This window comes from Bombina bombina, chromosome 9, assembly GCF_027579735.1.
Source record: "Bombina bombina isolate aBomBom1 chromosome 9, aBomBom1.pri, whole genome shotgun sequence".
In the NCBI taxonomy this organism is placed as follows: domain Eukaryota; kingdom Metazoa; phylum Chordata; class Amphibia; order Anura; family Bombinatoridae; genus Bombina; species Bombina bombina.
In genome coordinates, this window is record NC_069507.1 from 120,047,614 (window position 1) to 120,072,838 (window position 25,225).

Here is a 25,225-nt window from a genome sequence, read left to right on the forward strand (position 1 = left end):
TTCTAATCAGCATGGTTTTATGAGAAATAGATCATGTCAAACTAATCTAATTAGATTCTATGAGGAAGTAAGTAAAAATATAGATAAAGGGGAATCAGTTGATGTGATATACTTAGATTTTGCAAAAAGGGAAAAAGGAAAAGGCGCCCATATGGTGTAATATTGTGTGGTAAATTTCGAGAATATACTCTTAATACTAACAAAGCATATCGAGGAGCGAGCTTACTAGACAGCTGTAAGGTCCAGATTGTGCATATTGCACTTTGTTAGTGCTAGGAGACTTGTGAGTAACATTTGATTTCAGATTTTGAATGAAAATTTACCACACAATACTACACCATATGGGCGCCTTTTCCTTTTTCCCTTTTTAGACTTCATCTGTGGATGTGGCGCCATGGCCTTTCGGAAACTAGACTGCCAGACAACCCCCCACTTTGCTTTGGGATGGATTGTATATGTAGTATCAATCTAAAAGATGTTGTATATATTGTATTGGGTTTGAATATTCCCCAACTGGGAGCGCATCTACTATGAACTTTCTAGTTTGTTTTTGTAGTTAGATTTTGCAAAGGCGTTTGATACAGTGCCACATGAGAGATTAATGCACAAAATCAAGGGACTGGGAATAGCTGAAAATGTTAGCTCATGGATAAATAACTGGATAAAAGATAGGAGCAACGAGTAGTAGTAAATTGGTCATACTCAGATTGGACAAAGGTAATCAGTGGAGTCCCCCAGGGATCAGTACTGGGCCCTATTCTTTTTAATATTTTTATAAATGACTTGGAGAAAGGATTAAATAGCGACATCTCTATTTTTGCAGATGATACTAAGTTAAGTAAGGTTATTAGGTCAGCGCAGGATGAACTTTCATTACAAAGGGACCTGGAAAAATTAGAAGTATGGGCAGGTAAATGGAAAATGAGATTTAATACGGGAATATGTAAGGTTCTACATTTTGGAAGTAAAAATAAGCAGGCAACATATTTTTTAAATGGGACAAGACTTAGCCAAACAGGAGGAAAGGGATTTGGGGGTAGTAATAGATAACAAGCTAAAGATGGGTGCACAATGCAGGGCAACTGCTTCAAAGGCTAATAAGATACTCTTTCCTGCTGTTGTTTCTGTTGAGGGTCCGGGACCCTCTTATAAAAAGGCCGAAGGAGAAAGAAGTGTACTGGGTGTCCTGTCCAATCAATGTTTTTTTCTATTTCACGTTTCCTAAAAATTATCTCCGGGTTTCTAAAATCAATGCCTTACCTGTAATCTATTGTTCAAAAGGATGCCATATGTCCTCTTTCCTGCTGTTGTTTCGGTTGAAGGTCCTGGACCCTCTTATAAAAAGGACTAAGGATAAAGAAGTGTACTGGTTGTCCAATCAATGTTTTTTTCTATTTCCCTGTTCATAAAAATTATCTCAGGGTTTCTAAAATCAATGCCTTACCTGTAATCTATTGTTCAAAAGGATGCCATATGTCCTCTTTCCTGCTGTTGTTTCGGTTGAGGGTCCTGGACCCTCTTATAAAAAGACCGAAGGAGAAAGAAGTGTACTGGTTGTCCAATCAATGTTTTTTTCTATTTCCCTGTTCATAAAAATTATTTCAGGGTTTCTAAAATCAATGCCTTACCTGTAATCTATTGTTCAAAAGGATGCCATATGTCCTCTTTCCTGCTGTTATTTCTGTTGAGGGTCCGGGACCCTCTTATAAAAAGGCAGAAGGAGAAAGAAGTGTACTGGGTGTCCTGTCCAATCAATGTTTTTTTCTATTTCACGTTTCCTAAAAATTATCTCCGGGTTTCTAAAATCAATGCCTTACCTGTAATCTATTGTTCAAAAGGATGCCATATGTACTCTTTCCTGCTGTTGTTTCGGTTGAGGGTCCTGGACCCTCTTATAAAAAGGCCGAAGGAGAAAGAAGTGTACTGGCTGTCCAATCAATGTCTTTTTCGATTTCCGGTTTCTTTAAAATTATCTCTGGGTTTCTAAAATCAATGCCTTACCTGTAATCTATTGTTCAAAAGGATGCCATATGTCCTCTTTCCTGCTGTTGTTTCGGTTGAGGGTCCTGGACCCTCTTATAAAAAGGCCTAAGGATAAAGAAGTGTACTGGGTGTCCAATCATTTTTTTGGTTCAATTTCCAGGTTGCAACAAATTATCTCAGGGTTTCTAAAATCAATGCCTTACCTGTACTCTATTGTTCGATTGAACAAAAAGATTAAGCACCACAGGTGATTACCCTTAAGCTTTATACGTGAGGCCTCCTAGCTGGCCTCGGATTAACTGTCAGATAATAGGGAATATGTATAAAGCGCCTCAAACGGCTGGGTAATATCTGGACCAATGTGCTGACCAGACACTAATCTAGTTAAAAAGCCCTTAAAAAGTCAAGTTTAAAAGCCCATTAAAAGGAATTGACAGTAAAAATCTTTTTTTTTTTTTTAACATGTTTATTTATTTTTCCATCAGCGTCAAGAGAACTATAACAGACTTCATTTGCTCACATTGTGCACCACGCAGGGTAGAAAGTTTTCCCAATCATGTATATACAGAAAAAAGCAAATATGTAACATTTATGTCTACACAATAACTCTAAATCCATGTCCATTACCTTGTGGGCATCACATACTACATAGAAATTGTGAACGGCCCCAAAAGTGCCCAAGAGAAACAAACAAAGAAAAAAAAAAAAAACCTGTTACTGTGTTGCGCGTAGCTATACTTGCTGCATATTCTTCTCATTGGCCTGATCAAAGGAAGAAAAGAAAAAAAAGGGGGAAAAAGGAATAAAGAAAGAAAAAAAAAAGGGGGGGAAATTCGATTCAACCTCCTCCAACCTCCTCCTCCTCCACCGATACTGGAAATACTTCTCTTAATATCAAACCTTCAAAATAGTTTGTTTTATGGAATGCCTTAGTAAGTATAAATTGTACAGGAAGCGGGTATGTCTGTATAACTTTTCCCCATTTATTAAAGAAACGTTGAGTTAATTTATTGTGTAAGCTTGAGGTATTATATTGTTCAAATATAATCTGTTGTCTCACTGCTTCTAGGAATATCTTGAAAGGTAGTGATCTCGTCTGTTTCCAATTCCTTAGGATTAGATTGACAGTAAAAATCTTAATTTATTACAAATAGCATAAAAACATATAAGCAAATAATAATAATAATATATTAGATCCGGATCTAGTGAGTCTCCAAATAATGCAATAATTGTCCAGAAATGTGATATGGATAAAGTCCAAAGAGTGCCTGGTTAAAAGTCACAAAGTCACAAGAATTTATCTTCCAGGTGTTGGCGATAGTAGAATTAAAGTGATGAAGATGATGGTGAAATCAAATAATGGTAGAATCAAAAATTGTAGAAGGTGTGTAGAAAAAATGTAGAAAACGTGAAAAAATTCCATTTAAAAATATGATGAGTAAACCAAATAAGTGACCATATATATATATATATGTATAAAAACCAAAAAATCAAAAAATCAAAAAATCATACACGTGTTGAAAAGTGATTGAAAAAAGGAAAAAAGAGAAGAAAAAAGCAAAAATTGTGAAAAATCAGTGAGACCAAAAAACATACACAGAGTTTTCCAAAGGTGATTCTAGTATTTGTTGTGTCTGTAAATCCTATTTGGTGCAGTATCCTATAAAAAATAAAACAACATAGTGATATTGGGTAAGCAATATTTCAATTATTGTCACTTTATTTGTACTATCTACACTATGTTGTTTTATTTTTTATAGGATACTGCACCAAATAGGATTTACAGACACAACAAATACTAGAATCACCTTTGGAAAACTCTGTGTATGTTTTTTGGTCTCACTGATTTTTCACAATTTTTGCTTTTTTCTTCTCTTTTTTCCTTTTTTCAATCACTTTTCAACACGTGTATGATTTTTTTATTGTCTGATTTTTTGGGTTTTATACATATATATATATGGTCACTTATTTGGTTTACTCATCATATTTTTAAATGGAATATTTTCACATGTTTTCTACATTTTTTCTACACACCTTCTACAATTTTTGATTCTACCATTATTCTTTCTATTTCCCTATTGATTTTTTGGTTTTTATACATATATATATATGGTCACTTATTTGGTTTACTCATCATATTTTTAAATGGAATTTTTTCACATGTTTTCTACATTTTTTCTACACACCTTCTACAATTTTTGATTCTACCATTATTCTTTCTATTTCCCTATTCATAAAAATTATTTCAGGGTTTCTAAAATCAATGCCTTAGTACTGCTTGAAACAACCGAGTTAGCCATGGGTGTTAGTCCAAGACCGCTTGGCTTTTTTTTGGTTTGGGTGCGGCTAATCATGCAGGCCATATAGACCTGCCACCATTCGGTGTTGTATCAGGTATTAAACTAATAAGAACAGTACTACTAAAATACAGCCAATTAATGGCCTAGCAAGACTGAGCCAAGGTTTGATTGTTGTATTTTGTTAGGATAATCATGATGGCCATGTAGACCACCCCCGAGAGGCATGGAAGTAACAGGGATGAAAGTGCTAAGAATAGTACAACTTTAAACAACCGAGTTAGCCATGGATGTTAGTCCAAGACTGCATGGCTTTTTTTGGGTTTGGGTGCGGCTAATCATTCGGTGTTGTAACAGGTATTAAACTAATTAGAACAGTACTACCAAAATACAGCCAATTAACGGCCTAGCAAGACTGAGCCAAGGTTTGATTGTTGTATTTTGTTCGGCTTATCATGATGGCCATGTAGACCACCCCCGAGAGGCCTGGAAGTAACAGGGATGAAAGTGCTAAGAATAGTACTGCTTGAAACAACCGAGTTAGCCATGGGTGTTAGTCCAAGACCGCTTGGCTTTTTTTTGGTTTGGGTGCGGCTAATCATGCAGGCCATATAGACCTGCCACCATTCGGTGTTGTATCAGGTATTAAACTAATAAGAACAGTACTACCAAAATACAACCAATTAATGGCCTAGCAAGACTAAGCCAAGGTTTGATTGTTGTATTTTGTTCGGCTTATCATCATGGCCATGTAGACCACCCCCGAGAGGCCTGGAAGTAACAGGGATGAAAGTGCTAAGAATAGTACTGCTTGAAACAACCGAGTTAGCCATGGGTGTTAGTCCAAGACCGCTTGGCTTTTTTTTGGTTTGGGTGCGGCTAATCATGCAGGCCATATAGACCTGCCACCATTCGGTGTTATATCAGGTATTAAACTAATAAGAACAGTACTACCAAAATACAGCTAATTAACGGCCTAGCAAGACTGAGCCAAGGTTTGATTGTTGTATTTTGTTCGGCTAATCATGATGGCCATGTAGACCACCCCCGAGAGGCCTGTAAGTAAGAGGGATGAAAGTGCTAAGAATAGTACTGCTTGAAACAACCGAGTTAGCCATGGGTGTTAGTCCAAGACCGCTTGGCTTTTTTTTGGTTTGGGTGCGGCTAATCATGCAGGCCATATAGACCTGCCACCATTCGGTGTTGTATCAGGTATTAAACTAATAAGAACAGTACTACTAAAATACAGCCAATTAATGGCCTAGCAAGACTGAGCCAAGGTTTGATTGTTGTATTTTGTTAGGATAATCATGATGGCCATGTAGACTACCCCCGAGAGGCATGGAAGTAACAGGGATGAAAGTGCTAAGAATAGTACAACTTTAAACAACCGAGTTAGCCATGGATGTTAGTCCAAGACTGCATGGCTTTTTTTGGGTTTGGGTGCGGCTAATCATTCGGTGTTGTAACAGGTATTAAACTAATAACAACAGTACTACTTAACACAACCTAGTTAACATGGGTCCCAGAGCATATGTTTTATTATTATATTTTGTAAGGGTAATCATGCAGGCCATATAGACCTCCCCCGATAGGGTGAGTAACAGGTATTGAAATGCTAAGAACAGTACTACTTAAAACAAACTTACCATGGGTCCCAGAGCATATGTCATTATTATATTTTGTTCGGTTAATCATGCAGGCCATATAGACCTCCCCCGATAGGGTGAGTAACAGGTATTAAAATGCTAAGAAGAGTACTACTTAACACAACCTAGTTACCATGGGTCCCAGACCGCATGTCTTGTTATTATATTTTGTAAGGGTAATCATGCAGGCCATATAGACCTCCCCCGATAGGGTGAGTAACAGGTATTAAAATGCTAAGAACAGTACTACTTAACACAACCTTACCATGGGTCCCAGACCCAGAGCAGATGTCTTATTATTATATTTTGTATGGGTAATCATGCAGGCCGTATAGACCTCCCCCGATAGGGGGAGTTACAGAGATTAAAGTGCTAAGAATAGTACTACTTAAAACACAACCTAGTTACCATGGGTCCCAGACCGCATGTCTTATTATTATATTTTGTCAGGGTAATCAGGCAGGCCATATAGACCTCCCCCGATAGGGGAGGGGGGGGTAACAGGGATTAAAGTGCTAAGAAAAGTACTAATTAACACAAGCTAGTTACCATGGGTCCAACACCGTGTGTCTTGTTGTTATACTTTGTCAGGGTAATCATGCAGGCCATATAGACCTCCCTTGATAGGGGGAGTAACAGGGATTACAGTTCTAAGAATAGTACTACTTAACACAACCTAGTTACCATGGGTCCCAGAGCAGATGTTTTCTTGTTATACTTTGTCAGGCTAATCATGCAGGCCATATAGAACTCCACCGAAAGGGGGGGTAAGAGGGATTAAAGTGCTAAGAAAAGTTTTACTTAACACAACCGAATTACCATGGGTCCCAGACCGTGTGTCTTGTTGTTATACTTTGTCAGGGTAATCATATACGCCATATAGACCTCCACCGATAGGAGGAGTTACAGGGCTGAAAGTGCTAAGAATAGTACTACTGTTAACAACACACCTAGTTACCATGGGTCCAAGACCGCATGTTTAATTATTATACTTTGTCAGGGTAATTATATATCTAACAAATCTATCTATTTCTCTTCTATCGATTCTATCTATCAATCTATGTATATCTATCTATCCTATCTATCTATCTTCTGTAAGGACTGTTTTGAGACAGCCACTTGTGTTTTGGACAAATTTGAAGTAGGAGGACAGACCAATCATCTTCTTCCATCTCCCGGTTCCAAAAATGAAGGCCATATAGACCTCCCCCGATAGGGGGAGTAACAGGTTGTAGTAAACTGCTAAGAATAGTACTACTTAACACACCACGGGTCACAGACCGCATGTCTTATTGTTATACTCTGTCAGGGAAATTATATATATTTCAAATCTATTTATTTATCTATCAAATCGATCGAACTATCAAACGTATCTATCAAATGTAGATTGCATCTATTGATCAATGTAATTCGTATCTATAAAATGTATATTACATATTTTGGTTGATGTAATTCGCATCTATCAAATGTATATTGCATCTTTGATTCGATAACATTCGTATCTATCAAATGTATATTGCATCTATTGATCTATGTAATTCGTATCTATCAAATGTATATTGCATCTATTGATCTATGTAAATTGTATCAATCATATGTATTTTGCATCGATTGAGCTATGTAATCTATGTATCTATCTATCTATCTATCAAATCTATCTATCTCGAGGTTGTGCAAATGGACTGTTTGCGGTTGTTTGCGGTGCGTTACACTTGGAGTTTGCTCTGTCACTGTGAAGCGGCCGTAACCCTTACACTACATGATAGATACAACATCATAACAGATGTTTTAAAGCACGTTATTGCAAACAATTTGGGAATGTTAGGTGATTTAGGCCCTTTATGGGTTAAAAGCAGACTCTGCATAAACTATGTAATTTTCCATGGGAGTTTTGCCAGGGATCCCCCTCCAGCATGCCACAGTCCCGGTGTTAGTCCCCTTGAAACAACTTTTCCATCGCTATTATGGCCAGAAAGAGTCCTTGTAGGTTTTAAAGTTCGCCTGCCTATTGAAGTCAATGGCGGTCCGCGCGGTTCGCCGGTTCGCGAACAATACCGGAAGTTTGAGTCCGCCGTTCGCGAACCGAAATTTTTAGGTTCGCGACATCACTACACCAGATATGAGTGGTGGGCTGGTGGCACTGAGCAATTAGGCACAGTATATGCTGTCAGCCTGACACACAGGCCTGCTGGCAACTGAAATTAGATTACACTAGCAGACTGATGTAAAAGTTTTTTTTTTTTTTATTTACACTAATGTTACACCAGATATGAGTGGTGGCAGTGAGCAAGTAGGCACAGCATATGCTGTGTGCCTGACACACAGGCTGACAGGCAGGCAAATGCAATTAGATTACAAAAAAAAAAAAAAACGACTGAAGTTCTAGCCCTAAAAAGGGCTTTTTGGGGTGCTGTCCTTACAGCAGAGATCAGATGAGTCCTTCAGGACTGTAGTGGACACTGAATACACTAGCTATCAATTTCCCTATAAAATCAGAAGCAGCAGCACTATCCCTCCTCTCACTAATGCAGGATCAGAATGAATCTAAAATGGCTGCTGCCCAGGAGCTGGGAGGGTCTGGGAGGGAGTGTCTGCTGCTGATTGGCTGAAATGTGTCTGCAGACTCTGAGATACAGGGTCAAAGTTTACTCAATGATGACGAATAGGGGGCGGATCGAACATCGCATATGTTCGCCCGCCGCAGCGAATGCAAACAAGCTAAGATCGCCCGGAACTGTTCTCCGGCGAACTGTTCGCGACATCACTAGTTGCAGGTACCTTGAAAAAGCACTTGAGGTGTGCTTGAATGAACCTGTTGCAAAAAAATGCAAACAGCTCATTAGCTTGAGGATCCCAGGCACAAAACGAGATATTTTTGTTCTGGGCTCTAGGTCCTCCTTAATCATCTCATAGACACTCATGGTGAGACGTCTCTAGGATTATTTCTCTGATAAACTATGTCATCAGGCAGTGATGCAAGCCTGCCATGCCTGTAGATGAAGAAAAACAAAAGGAGACAAATTTAAACATTTTAAATAAGCAAGAGAAATACATTACAATATGTTTTATTTAAAAATAATTTACCAATATCAATTTCCAAACCAGCAGTACAACAATGGACAACTCCAAGAATCCAGCTTCAAAAAGTGTTACGAAAAAAAGTTTGACATATATATGTGTATGAGAGTATATAAACAGCGCTGTATACAGCAAATCTAAACTAGAAATACACAATGTGTAGAAAAAAACACTTTATTTTACTGACAGACCATGTCTTAGAACATTTAAAAAGATATAATATATACCTATTCACAAAGCAATAGTATAAAATGTTGCTATTATATATAGTCCTAACATATAGGTTAAAAAACTATTTGCACAATGGAGGGCAAATTAAAGTTTTTGAGATGAAATGGAGCACTATTGTCCCCACTTTCATACAATATACAAATTTACAACATACAAATATGTCGTATTAAATCACAAGTATAAAAACCTTTTAAAAAACTAAAAATCATGTAACACTGATAAATGAAGAGCGAGAGAAACTGCAAACACTTGCCTGGCCAGACTCTGTGTATACGTTACCACTACTAGTTACAGGGCCACACCCCTTGCCTAAATGACCAATTGTCTTCTACTGAGTGAGAGCATCACCTTTTCAAGTCTTCAAATACTTATGTGTTCTTAAATGTTATTAAAGGCATAGCTCTACTATATACATATATTCTCATAATAGAGTAACAATAAAACATTTTAAAAAAAATTATAACTCTATTATATACAAATATCCTCATAATAAAGTCTCAAACAAAAATAAAAAAGGTGCAATCAAAAAGCATAAGGTTATTTTTGCGTTTAAAAATAACCTTATGCTTTTTGATTGCACCTTTTTTAAAAATATTTTTTATATACATATTCTTAATTTAGCAGTTACTTTTCTACTTAATTAAATTTGGACTTATTTTTGTGTTGTTATATTTGCATGTCCAGCCGGCTTAGGCAACCAAATATACAAGACTAGTAACTGATAACTGATATTGTATCAAAATTACTGTGGTGCATATCAAACTGCATGTTATTTTTACAAACTTCATGGATTTAAAGGTACAGTACATTCTTTTTTCTTTTTACTTATTTCTTAAAAAAAACTAATTTTCTCAAAAATTCATCTTATTTTAAGTTTAAAAAGAAACACTACTAAATATTGTCTGTTATTTTTCCATTATTCCATGTTTACATAATTAATTTAATAGCCATTTCAAATGGCCCTAACAGCTAATAAGAACAATTTTCAAACATATATTTATTTATAAAAATGACACCAAATCAAAATTCTCATTTAGTCCCTTTGGTTGTAAGGTGTCCAAATTCAGGATCCAGAATGTTTCCCTCTGGTTTAGTCAGCTTTCTCTGTCACCCCTTCTCCTATCCACCGGTATGTGCTCTATTCCTAGGAACTCCAGACTCTTAGGATCTTTATTATGCACGTGGTTGAAATGTCGAGAAACAGAATGTTTAGCAAAGCCTGTTTTTATATTATATATATATGCTCATACATTCTTTTCCGGAAGGGGCGTGTAGTATGCCCTATATAATACAAATTGCAACTACATTTTAACATATAAATCACATATGTTGAATCACAATTAATAAAATTCTTTATTTTGAATTCTTTCCCTTCAAAGTTAAAGAATAATTTTCTATTTGGGCAATATATGCAATAGTCACATCTTCCACACCTATGCCAGCCCATAATAGGTTGTTTTTTTGTCAATAATATTTTCTCTTTTAAACTAGAATCTGTTTCCTGTTGTTTCTTATCCCTTTCTACAAACTTCGGTGTAAGGTCAGAGAGGGATAATATAGTTTTCAAATGTTTTCCTTTTTTGCAGATGGTTTTGTTCTTGTTGGGTACAATTGGGCCTAGTAAGGGATCTTTACACACCAAATGCCAATGTTTATTTATGGCCTGTTCGATTTTATTTTTATCTTGGTTATATGTGGTTAGCATTCTCTTACTATACTTATTTTCTTCTGTTTTAACCGGCAAATTGTATTCATTAATCTTATTTATACAATGTTTCTTTGTTTTTATTTTTGTACTCACTGAATTACTGTTTTTTCGTAGCATATCATCCCGTTTATGGCACTTACTTCAATCAAATTTTCTTCCAGTATTGTTGGTTTAAAGCCTTTTTCTATAAATAAGTTAAAGCCTTTTTCTATAAACAGTTTTTTTTTTTTTAATAATTTTTTTTTTATTGAAGTTAAAGTATAGATTAACAAACAAAATTCGCCTGAGGCCAATGTTACATCAGAGTAAATAATACATTGTCTATAAACTGACATTATTAGAAAAATACACATGTAACAATATAATCACAAATTAAATCTTAATATGAAGATAGGCAAAAGTTTAGGCGAGGTGGAATATAACTTCATTTTATGTTATATTATTAACAAATGATCTCCATAGTACTATAGAAAACAATTAATAGAACATCAGAGTCAGAGGTATCAGGCTGTGGAGATTTAGCTTATGTGTCAGCCACTCTTGGGCTGAGATATATAGGGGGGGGGGATATTCAGCGGGTAAGCACCGCTATACATATAGGGGAGATGGTGGAGATGTGGGGGGGGCGGAGCCATATATAAGTATGAGTATTTTAAAGTATGAGCTAGGAGCTTAGAAATGTTCAAGTGGAGGGACCCAAGAACTATCTAGGGAAGTTTATATCTAGGAAATCATAGAGCGGATTAGGGTATTCTCTGTCATTAGGCTTCCCCTCTAATTATATGATTGTACCTATAAGGTTGAAGGAAACTTAGCTAGTAGAGGAGCATTATCAGGGCTTAGGATGGCTTAGCACTGTCATCACAGTAAGACTTATAAACTATGGGCCAGGAGAATATGGGGGTAAGCTAATTTTGACCATAGTAAAGTTCTGCAGGAGTGGGGATATTAGGAAGTGTGGAATATAGGGAACTTCTGGGGGAGCTCCTCACCTGGGGAAATGCTAGCTATAAGCGATGTGGGAAAAAGGAGTAAGGGTATGACCCGCAGGCAGCAAACCAGCGGGAAAGGGAGGAGAGGAGCTCAGCTGGAGCCGGAGATTTGTGCTACCAGTAAATTCTACATAGGGAGTATATCATTATTGGCAGGGAACATGTGCGGGCTAAGTAAAAGAATGCAACAATTCAAAAGATAGCTCTTGGGATAGGTTAGCTCTGGGCTCCAAACAAATTTATATAAATCTACACAGCATGTTGGTATGAATATAAAAGGGGTTAACTCCTCTAAGGGATGTAGATAGCGCCTAGAAAATGATAGGGGTTAACATATCCCTTCAATGAGAGTGCAACTTGAATAAAGAACAGTGCTGATGACAAGATACAAACATTTAAAACTTCTCTAACCATCATATAAACTGGGAAGATTTTAGAGAAGAACAAAAATAAGCTAATTAGAAAGGTGTAGCTACCTCCTCTATTCAGCATTAGAGTTTCAGCAGCCTCTGAGAGGAGAAACACAGCCATAGTAATTACATAAGGGTCCATGATATAGAGGGCATGAGCTCTTAATCGCAAAATGTAGGTAATGCAAATAGACTATTATAAACTAATACTGGACCCGTTCTTTTCTAAATTAAGTAGAGTTAAGCTCTATGTAGTATGCTTATGGTAGTAAAATTATACGTCTTAGTCAAAAGCAAACATAGACATACACAGGAGTATAGTATAAATATGTAGAAGAAATAGGACATATCTGGTCGAAAATTGCTGAGAAGTGAAGGTATAGGGGCTCTAAAATAGCTAAATAAATGCATTAGTGAATTCGTTAAAACAATCCTGTAACTTTACTTGCTGCATACATTTGGTATAATATGCTCTCCCTATGTGCTATTATGGAATCTCATTAGTCTGGTTAAACATATAGATTTAGGCAAACATGCAAAACAACATAAACAACATCATTAGAAAAGCTTACACACATAAAACATTACTATGTAATACACAACCATGTCTAAGTTGCAAGTACGAAGTAAGTGTGTATAGGAAGGATAGGCTAGACACTAGACACTAAGCATACATCTAGAAGTCAGCTCTTAAATGTGAGGCATGTGCTATATGTTGAATTACATACAGTGTAGAGCATATATAGGTGCTCTGAAGGCTCTCAGCCTATTATCCAGAGTACTGCATCTATTGACCCTGAACATATTATGATGAGAAACCATAATCCATACACCAGGTGGCTAATCTGATAAAAACTATAGTCTATAGGGAGAAGATTAGTAAAGGGTATAGGATATCCTTATGGTATATGGCTCTTCTAGCAAAATTAGGGAGTGAGCTGTACCTAAATAAGTACACCTGTGTGCATGACATGATATAAGTATGTATGCAGTATAAGTGTAAACACTACATTGATCCAGAAAAAACTAACACAGCCATTCAGCAAACATGCCATTTCACAACAGATATACGCAGAGAGCCTCCATAATCCTATATGAAGCAAAGTCACTAGATTAGCCTGCTCCAACTGTCGGCTATTGAAATATGGCAGTAGCAAGGAGCATGTTAACAGTAGGCAAGGTTACCAGTCTGACAGTGCAGGCAGCAACATCTCCTAACTAGGATAGATAGACTCTAGGCATTGTCAATAAGTAATGGAGGGTTGCCGCTGTTCGTTCCACGCAGGGGTCTAATGGCGCTGTAGATCTACCATGCGCGACGCTTCTTGAGGGTAAATGCAATTGGCCCAAATGTCTTAGGCCTGTCTCTCACCACATCTTCTGACCGGCATAAAGTAAATCCGGCCACCCGGGTCGTAAGGGCGCTTCAGAGTGTTGCTGCGGGGCTTGCGATCCACGCTGTGGGGTTCTTGTGAGAGGACGTTCTGAGGAAGCTGCAGACCGTAATCTTCTAGAGGGTAAGCATTAAGGCAGATATAGAAGGAGTCTTTCTTGAAGGACCCAGCCACCCTAAATGACAGGTAGAAGTTCTCCCTGGGATGTTTACAAGGCTCCGCCACATCGACTGGTGCCTCAGGCATGTTAGGTAATGGCAAACTGTAGAGGTTTAAGTGAGGAGAAAAGGGGGGCCTTAAGCACTGTGCGGTTGTAAGCCAGGAATATCTCTCAACCCCCAATACACCGATCTCCATACAGACCGGACTGGTAGTGAATATTTGCTCCTGGTCCGCACATGCATGTCCAGGCAGGGGATCATTCAGACCACATCCAGGCTGCCTTTCCTGTGGTCTCTCGATAGTGTGCAGAGTAGGTAATGGGGCTGCCACTCGGACAGCCATGTGGGTATCAGAGCTGGGAAGGTGGAAATCGCCATCTTGTCCACACGATTCTTGGATGACAGAGTGTAGATCATAATAATAGCTGTCAGATTTCTCAAGTAGGTTTTCCAGCATAACAGTGAGGTATGTGAAGGATTCCCCCATTCTGATAGCGTGGTACAGGAGTAAATATAAGCTTCTAAACTTCCATAATTAAAAGTTTTAACTGCTCAGTTTCAGGAGCTCTATAATAAAGCGTCTCTACTCTTCGGCAGCTGGCTCCGCCCCCCCTATAAACAGTTTTTAATAAGTTGTTCCATAGGAATATTTTCTAGCCATTTTCTATCATGATAGCTATTGTTGTTTAAATATGTATTTTGATCTACTGATTTAAAGAAAGTTTTTGTTTTTATTCTTTTATTTTGTATTTCTATACATAGATCTAAAAATTAACATTTTAATTTATCTATTTTATATTCAAAAATTAGTCCCAAGTTATTTTTATTTAGATGTTCTAAAAAAGACATTAGTGATCTGTAATCATTCTTCCAAATTAAAAAGACATCATCTATATATCTTTTATATGTCTTTATAACTTCCATATATTTGTTTTGACTCCATATATATTCATTTTCCCAATTTGATAATATATATATATATATATATATATATATATGTGTATACTATTCACTGCATAAAACTGGATTTTATTTCCAGACAACACACTGGAACATTTAAAGGTACATTTAATACTTTGAGATGGTAATATAAGATAGTAAACTGTATAAATAAAATAAACTCAGCTATATACTTTCATGATTTATTTTGTCCTCTTTTCTTGTAATTCCATTCTGAAATTGTGAGCTTTTCAGTTCCTGTTAGAAATGAAAGAGCAGAACACTGTTATATTCCACACAGTCATTGGCTGCACACTCTTGTGACCTATTTCTAACTGTCCCAATTTGACTACAGCAGAGAAGGTAACCTAAGTTACAACATGGCAGCTTCCATTGTTTTCTAGACACTAAGGGGCCGATTTATCATACCCCGTATGCATCTGTTTCCACACGAGCCTTCAGGCTCGCCGGAAACAGGAGTTAATAAGCAGCGGTCTTAAGACCGCTGCTCCTTAACTTGTCCAGCACCTCCAAGGCTGCGGACAGCAATCAGCCCGATAGGATATGATTGGGTTGACTGACACCCCCTGCTAGCGGCCACGAATGTGCAGGGGATGGCATTCTACAAAGGTATGCTGTCAGCATTTATCGATGTCCACTTTACACTTATTTTGACAATATTTAAACAGCTAATTAAACTTTAAATAGTACATTCAATCTACATGTTATTCTCAGACTAATCTTTTCTTTGAATGCATCATTATATCTAAAATCTGTTAAAAGTATTAATACTTGCCTAAATTTTTAATGCAAGTAGAAGAAATAAAAGCCTTAAAGGGACATTCCAGACAACTTGAATCCACATGGATGCATTTCATGTTAGAATCAAAAGTTTTTGGTAAGATATATTTATATAAAAAATATGTTTCTATTCAAAAAAACTAAATTTATGCTTACCTGATAAATTATTTTCTTTTCTGGCATGGAGAGTACACGAATCCATTCAATTACTAGTGGGAATTCAACTCCTGCCCACAAGGGGGAAGCAAAGAACACACCGGCAAAGCTGTTAAGCATTACTCCCACTTCCCATAACTCCCAGTTATTTCGGCTGAAGGAACATGGAAAGAGAAGATGACACAAGGGTATAAAGGTGCCGGAGTAATATAGACAAACACCCTCTTAAAAACAAATTAAGGACAGGTCATGGACTCTCCATGCCAGGAAAGAAAAAAATTATCAGGTAAAAATAAATTTTGTTTTCTATCCATTGTCATAGAGAGTCCACAAATCCATTCAATTACTAGTGGGAACCAATACCCAAGCTAGAGGACACAGATTGGAAAGGAAGGGAAAACAAGACAGGCAGACCTAAACTGAAGGCACCACCGCTTGAAGAACTTTCCTCCCAAAAGAGGTCTCAGTTGAGGCAAAAACATTGAATATGTAGAATTCAGGAAAAGAATGCAGTGAGAACCAAAATACCGCATTGCAGAATTGTTCCACAGAAGACTCAAGGGTCAGGAAGAAGAAACCTTCGTAATGGAATGAACTCACATAGGCCAACCAAACAACACTTCTCAATGAAAAGAAAAGAGTAGAAAATATGGCCTTTGGCCCTTATTTCTACCAGAAATACAACAAAAAGGGCAGTAGATTGACGAAAAATCTCTATTGCCTGCAGATAGAACTTCAGAGCACACACAACATCCAGGTTATGCAAGAGCCTTTTCCTTATGAGAATAATGAATAGGACAGAAAGAAAGAACAATTTCCTGATTGATATTGCGGTTTAAAACCCCCTTAGGAACAAATCCAAATCAGGTAAGTAGAACCACCCTATCAACAAGAAAGATAAGGAAGGCGGATCGCCATGGAGAGTCGAAAGCTCAGAGATCCTACGAGCCAAAGAAATATCGACCATAAACAAAAACATTCCAAGACAATAAATTAAATATCAACAGAGTGCATAGGTCCAAAAAGAGCCTGCAGCAAAACTCTAAGAACAAGAATAAGGCTCCATAGAGGAGCAACAAACTAAACCACATGCCTGATTCTGACTAAGGCCTGAATAAAAGATTGAACATCTGACAAGATAGTCATACTATATGCAACGAAAACGAAGAGATTTTCTGCCCCTTCGTTTTCCCCTTCAAACCCAACGGATAAGCACTTCTCTAGGACCCCCTGAAGAGAAGACAGAAGGCGAGGAAGCCCCATCTGGTTCTAAGAGAAACTCCTAGATTCATCCCAGAAAAGGAATTTATGCTCTATTTATTAACTCTATAGTAAATCTTGAGAGTAACCGGAAAACAAGCCTGAATCATAGAATGACTCAGAAAAACCTTGGCTAGCCAAAACTAGGCATTCAACCTCCAAGCAGACAGCTTTAGAGAATCTAGGCTTGGATGTAGGAAAAGTCTCTGAAGAATAAGGTCTTTCCTCAAAAACAAGTTCCACGAAAAAAAATCTATACCAGTTCTCAAGGCTATGCAGGAGCGAAAAATCAGATTATGAGACTGACGCGCTACCTACTGTGCTAACAAGACCCCGAAGTCTGCTCCTGAATTATACAGGTTAACATCCGAGGGAGGAGGGCAAACAGAGGAAACAGGAGATGAGACCTAATGTTTCCATGATACCATTTACTTCTGTACAAATGTCATCGATGGACAGACAGAGATGGAAGAGAAAGACAGGTAGTAAGAAATCTGGATTTTCTGACTGCCGTCATCTTATAAAGTCCAGATACGCCCCCAAAAGACATCCCCTGGAATTTGGCATCAAGGAACACTTGTCCAGAATCATCCTCCAACTGTAAAGTGGAGAATCAACAAAAGAGAATCCTTATTGGATCTTGCTAAATAAAAAGATGGTACCTGAATCAAAAAATAGTACAGGTACGGAGCCACCACAATTCCTTGAGATGTGGTTACTGTCAGAAGAGCCCCTAGAACCTTCGTAAAGATTTGAGGGACAGTCTAGTCGCAATAAACCTAATTACCCTATTAACCCCTAAACCGCAAAACCTTCTAATGCTAAACTACCAATAGCCCTTAAAAGGGCTTTTTGCAGGGCATTGCCCTAAATTAAACAGCTCTTTTACAGTTACAAAAAATTCTAAGTCCCCCCAACAGTAAAACCCACCACCCAACAAACCCCCAAAAATAAATAAACCTAACACTAAAAATTCTAAACTACCCATTGCCCTGAAAAGGGCATTTATATGGGCATTACCGTTAAAAGGGCATTTAGCTCTTTTGCTGCCCTTAAAAGGGCATTTAGCTCTTTTAAGAATTGCCCTAAGTCTAACCCCCAAGTTGGTACTCACGGTTCCTGAAGTCCGGCAGAGAAGGTGTTGAAGTCTTCCAAGCGGCAACTTCTTCTTTCTTCTTCCAGGAAAAAGCCGGTGCTGAGCGGAGCTGAAGACCGATAACCGCGGAGCTGAAGACCGGTGACCCTGAACTGTTGAGTGTGGAGGATCCTCTTCGTACGATCTCTGCCATACACTGAATAGTGAATTCAAGGTACGCGATTACAGATGGCATCCCTTGAATTCCTATTGGCTGATTTGTTTCTTCAAATTCAGATCAGCCAATAGGATGAGAGCTACTGAAATCCTATTGGCTAATTTGAACAGTCAAAAGGATTTCAGTAGCTCTCATCCTATTGGCTGATTTGAATTTGAAGAATCAAATCAGCCAATAGGAATTCAAGGGACGCCATCTTTAATCGCGTACCTTGAATTCACTATTCAGTGTACAGCGGTGATCGGAAGAAGAGGATGCTCCATGGCTCTGCGGTCGCCGGTCTTTAGTTTCGCGGTCGTCGGTCTTCAGTTCCGCTGTCCTGGTGTCACGCTGCGCCGCTCTAGCCGTTGCTAGGGGCGCGGCGTCTCCTTCCCTGCTCGTTGCCAGGGGCTGTGTCGGGTCCGGATGCATGCGGCACTGACGTCATCGCCGCACGCTCCTCTCTCACTGATGCTGGTCGGGAGGTCTGTGGCACGAATCCTGCGCCTATGTAAGCCTATTCAAATGATCTATTACTGCCCAAGTATAGGTATTACTTTGTGTGCTCCTGGGTGTGATAGATCATTACTACTGTATTGCCTTAATGTGTTTGAACTCTGCCTGTCTGACTACTCTGCCTGTTTAACCCCTTAATTGCTGGATTGATATGCTGCTGCTGAAAAACAATATAAAGATAAAGGCCATAATGGCTGAAACGTGTAGATCACTCGAGTTTGGTGTCTTGTTGCTGCACTCAGTTTGAACGGACTCGCATTATACACTGTTCTCTTGGGGAACGTTACAATATCATCAACTTGTTGATCCCTCATATCGTAGAGGGAGAAAAAAATCATATTTAAAGACCCATACAGTGGGTTGAGGAGCAAATCGTATAAGCTACACTCCTGACACCCACATAGTGGGTAAACTGCCAAGACCGCTATCTACATTGAAGGTGTACCTTTCCATACCACTCACAGAGTATCAGAGTGGACTTCTTTTTGTGACCACCCAAATGGAATCCTACAGACGTCAATGCCTGTTGGCACTTGCTGCTCTGGACGTCACTAGGTGAGCAAATTTCCACCACCAACAACTGTACTTTTGGAACACACCCGCATGATTTGCTGCTGATTAATTTCTCTCACATAGAGAACTTTTACTTTACCCTCAAAGAGGACTATATTGAAAACACATCAGGCACACTATTTTTCTACTAAGCTTATAGCCACCAATATTTCTACAAGGAGCAGCACCTTTATAACGGAATTTGTACCTCGAAGACGACCCTAACAGCTAGGACTCCAATTGCCTACCTTTAGGCTTTATCTTGCAAGTATCTAATTGAACTTTTTAGTCGACTAGCCTTTATTTTATTTTGTTACATTAAGAGTATTTACTCTACTGCAGTATCGTATACAATAACCGCTTATTATTTTTATATATTATACTTACTTTAGCTTTATATTCACTTGTTCCTCATCTTACTAACTTTCTCTGCTCTGGGATATTCCCTATCATTCCGACTCGGCGCTGGGATAAGAACTGGCCGAGTTCGGTCTGATAGAGGAGTATCCCACGAGCATTACATTATACTTGGGCCATGGAGCCAGATGAGGTGGCACAAGCTGTTTATCTTCAGGGACAGATGTTGGGAACCCATACCACACAGTTGCAGAATATAGATTCAAAGCTAGAGGCTTTTACCGCTTAACTCTCCTTACTAGTTACAGTGAGGAATACCGCTCCTGTTGTTTCACCGCCAGTCCCTACTCCTAGTACTGCGATTTCTTCCTCTGCTTCTGGAAGTATATCCCGGATACCTTTACCTGACAGGTATGAAGGTACGACTGATTGCAGGTGTTTTCTTAACCAATGCAGGCTGCACTTCCACAATGATATACCTTTCAGTCTCACCACTCAAGGGTCACATTTATCATTTCCTTACTGAAAGACAAGGCCCTAGCCTGGGTCTCTCCCCTTTTTGAACAGAACGCTCCACTCCTGCATGATGCTGATGATTTCATTTCTGTATTATCTTCTGTCTTTGGGACTTCTGATCATACCTCTGCTGCAGAATTTTCTCTCCTGGACCTCCACCAGGGCAATAGAACTGTGGCACAATTTGCCATCGAGTTTCGCACCTTGGCACTTGAAACCACTTGGGAGGGCAGTGCTCTCAAGGCAGCCTTTAGGAGGTATTACAATACGAGTAGAAGCACTGCACACTATAACAGATATTCAGTACAAATTGACAGCGTATTTAACGTATAGGTATATTTAGCTCTCTATATGGAATTATAATAACATGTGTTGATAACTATAAATAATTCTAATTACCTCACAGGGCTATCTATACAACAGTTAAGAATATCTGTAATATCAGATCAATACTGTAGCACGATCAACCTGATCCCACATATAAACAGGAGAATACCTCCTAACCCTCGTAGATAAGTGGGTTAAACAATTTCTCTACATTAACGTGCTATATTGTCACCCCCCAGTTATAATCTCCACAATATAAGCATATCCATCCAATCCATCACTAAGCCGCTGATAGACTCCTTAGCACAGCAAGTCTGGTGATAATTCTATCCTATCCTTCAACAAAGGAGTGGCAAAGAACTGTACGGGACCGTTACATTTTGGTTCCAAAATAAAAACCGAAACAAAACACAAACCAGAATTAGTAATCACACTCCCCACATTGCGGACTACACACAACTATTGGGGGATCAGCTACACCTGAGATATAACCCAGGACCCTACATATAAAAGGGTGACACCCGAGGTATATTGTAGCACCCCATATTAGTGAGGGTACTTTCCCTTGGATTTACCAAAAATGTACTAATGGTCTATTCCTTTTTGGAACAACATTTCCTCACCCCACACTGTTTGTGGATTTTAATGTGTTGTAAAGATTTTAACTAACAAAATAAAAGTTAAGTTTTAATCGCCCCTCTTTGGGCTTCTTTACCTAAGGTAGCATTGGACCAAAATAGATCAATTGCTGGTGAGTGCTACACAAGTACATTCTTGCAATTGCCTAAGGCAATTGATATTTGTGAGTTAGTCTTTCCCTATGTACAGCACCCGGTCTCCCTAATCACTATAGGTATCTCTCATATTTAGAGAAGAAATTTAAAAACCAGTGAGACACAGCATCAGTAGTGCCGTCGCCTTTCTCTTGTCAGTTTCTCAATTCTGTTTCTGTGGTAACACAGTTTTCCAGACGACAGAGCACACACAAATCCAAACAAATACTTGAACCAGATAACGTTATTATCTAACAGTATTATTATATTAATCTCAAGAGTCCAACATACCTAGGTAATTTGACAATATCATGGCTGACCTTTTCGGCAAAGACAGATCAGATAGACACTCTAAAAGAGCCACTGATTTGGACAATATGTTCAAAAGTAGTGCTACGGATGACTATACCCCTATTGGATCACTAGAGACCCTACTGAAAGAGGTACACAAAAATATGTTCAAACAGGAAAAAGTGTGGTGGGATCAACAATTTTTTGACAAATATATTCAACAAAAATTAATCCCTAGAGGACTAAGAATTCAGTTGTTCCCGGCCTTTGAATTTGAGAATCCAGTATTAACAGAAGACTGGGAAACAGCCTTATCGGAATGCTCCGTTAAACTCATGAACATCCTAATACGCCATGACAAAGAAAAATATGACAAATTAGAAACAACTATTCAAGAGCAGTATACACAACTTAAAAAATATGAACTACAATCGGATTTTGAAAAGATGTATAAAACATATCAGAAAGAGTTAGACCAATACATTAAAGAGTTAAGAGACATGAAACAAGGCAAGCTCTTTAGAGATATTAATGACTACAAAGAGAAAAAGATCTATAAGTGGAGAAGAAGAAATTTCTATAAAGGTAACCCCAGAACCAACCATCCCAATATAATTCAAAGTGACATTTCTGACACGGATGGGGAAGACAATGTAATGAATGACAACAATGGAGATACCCCCAGTACTTCTACTGCCACTTTCTCCTTACCAACCAGAAATAAGAGAAAGAATTTTTTAGACGAGGGCACATCAGAAGAGGCAGAACCTCCAGAAGAGGCCAGAAGTACAAACAAAAAACCAACCAGGGCAAGAGGTTACCCGAGAGGAACACCACGGAGGGGCAGACAACACCAGAGAGCCCCGAGTCCCTTCTCACAGATGAGATTAAATCACTAAAAATCATAAACTTGTCAGAGCACTCCTTAACTCCAGATCATATCTCTGTACTATCCAAAGGTCTATCTTTCTGTCCCACGGGACAACTTAATAAATTCGAAATAATTAAAGACATACAGTTGTATATACGAAAACTTAACCTAAAAAAATTCTTTGCCAAAAAATCTGATCCCACCCTGTCAGAAGCTGACAGGAGGAGCCTACAAGATCTGGAAAGCTTATTAGAGGATAATGAGTCCCAATCCAAATCCTGGAGACGAAACTTGAAGGCTAGATCCACATTTGTACCTAAATATAACTTATCCACGCAATTGGAAATATACAACCAGGTGGTCTGTGAAGAAATTTCACAATTAAAAGTGGGCTATCCGGAACAGAACCTCACAAAAACCGAAAAACTGGCTCTCAAAGAAATCCAGACATGGGACGACATAATAATAAGGGAAGCGGATAAGGGGGGCAACATTGTCCTCTGGCCTTTACCAATGTACTTGAAACAAGTTGAAAAACAACTAAAAAATAGACAATGCTATCAGAAACTATTTAACAATCCAAGTGAAACATATAGCAAGATCTATAACAACATAATCAATGAAGGCAGTAGTAGAGGAATAATAAATACTGATGAAAAAAAGTTCCTAACAGTCAGATACCCCAAAATCGCTACCTTTTATCTCATCCCAAAGGTTCACAAAGATATCACTAATCCGCCGGGTAGGCCCATTGTCTCTGGCAACGAATGTTTATCAGAAAATGCCAGTAGATATGTGGACCACAGATTACGAGAATTTGTGGAAGCCCTCCCTTCTTATGTCAAAGACACCATGGAGGTCCTACAAAGATTGGACAACAGCAACGCCGGAAAAGAAACATGGCTAGTCACAGCGGACGTGGAGTCCCTATACACCTCCATAGAACATGACAAGGGACTCAGGGCTGTTCAATTTTTCCTTAGTCAAGGCTCCTCGGAAGAGGAGGATCATGACCTGTTCATCCTAAAACTTTTGGAATTTGTCCTCAAATACAATTTCTTCACCTTTGCCAACCAGTTTTACTTACAAGTACAAGGGACGGCGATGGGCACGGCCTGTGCCCCTACCTACGCCAACCTGTTCTTGGGTTTCTGGGAAAAACATGTGGTATTTAATGACAGGCACTCCACGGAAACAGACAAAATACCGTTCTGGATTCGATATATAGATGACATTCTGTTCATGTGGGAAGGAAGCAAGCAAGAATTAGAAACTTTCCTCTGTAATCTTAATCAGAATGATCTAAACATCAAGTTAACTTACAAAATGAGTCAAAAAGAGATAGATTTTCTAGATCTCACAATCTTCAAAGACCAGGAGGGAAGAATACTAACCAATCTCTACAGAAAAGAAACAGCAACTAACAGCTTGTTACATAACAGCAGCTCTCACGCCCCCGGAACCACCAAATCGTTACCGGTTGGGGAATTTCTGAGGATCAGAAGGAACTGTAGCAATACACATCTTTTCAAAGAACAATCAAAAATACTGGAGCAACGATTAGAGGACAGAGGATACAGTAAAAGAAATATCAAAAGAGCCAAAAACAGGGCATTACACACCAATCGAACAGAATTACTCCATAAGAAATCCAAGACTAAGGATGAACAAACCAGACTAATTCTAACTTATACCCCACAAGTGCATGCTGTCAATGACATACTGAACAAACACTGGCACATTCTCACCCTAGACCCAGATCTGAAGCCAATTGTAGGAGATAAGATACAAATAGGATACAGGAGAACCCAGAACATAAAAGATAGGGTATCCCGCAGCCACTACCAAGTGGGGAAAACCAGGACTGCCATCCGGGCAGGATCTTTCCCCTGCGGCACTTGCTCCTCCTGTAAATATATCCGCAGAACGGATATGATTCAAGATAGGTTTGGCCACACACATAAAGTCAAGAATTATATCAGCTGCACAACAGACAATATAATATATGCACTATCTTGCAGCTGTCCCAAGATCTATATTGGTATGACCAGCCGCCAGCTCAAAGTCAGACTACAGGAGCATGTAAGGAACATTAAAAATGCCGCTAAGGACCTTGAAGATGGGAAAACCATAACTTCAGTGGCCCACCATTTCTTTAAACGTCATCTCTCCAATCCAAGAGAGCTAAAGTGCCAAGGAATAGAAAAAATATCCTTAGGCATCAGAGGGGGCAACATAGAACAAGCCCTGCTAAGAGCAGAGTGCAGGTGGATATATCTGCTAGACAGTGTGTATCCTAAGGGATTAAATGAACAAAACAATTATTACTGTTTTCTGTAAAAATAAACCATCCTAAAGATACACACCTAAACAGATCCATATGGGACACCTTGGGATGTGAGAATGACACATAATATTACCTGAGTTCACTTTTTTCAAAAAAAGATTAAAATTCAAGAATGATACATAATAGAATCAATATAACTTTACGTCAATTCTCACAAGGCCTGAGTAAAATGGCGCACCAATCACCTGAAACTTAAAAGAAATTGGACCATCGAATTTCATAGTAATACATAATGGGAACCAGAAATGAACAGGTCCCACTCACTTTGATTATCTATTATACTCAATTACAAACCTGATAAATATCCATTTACCCCTCACTGTT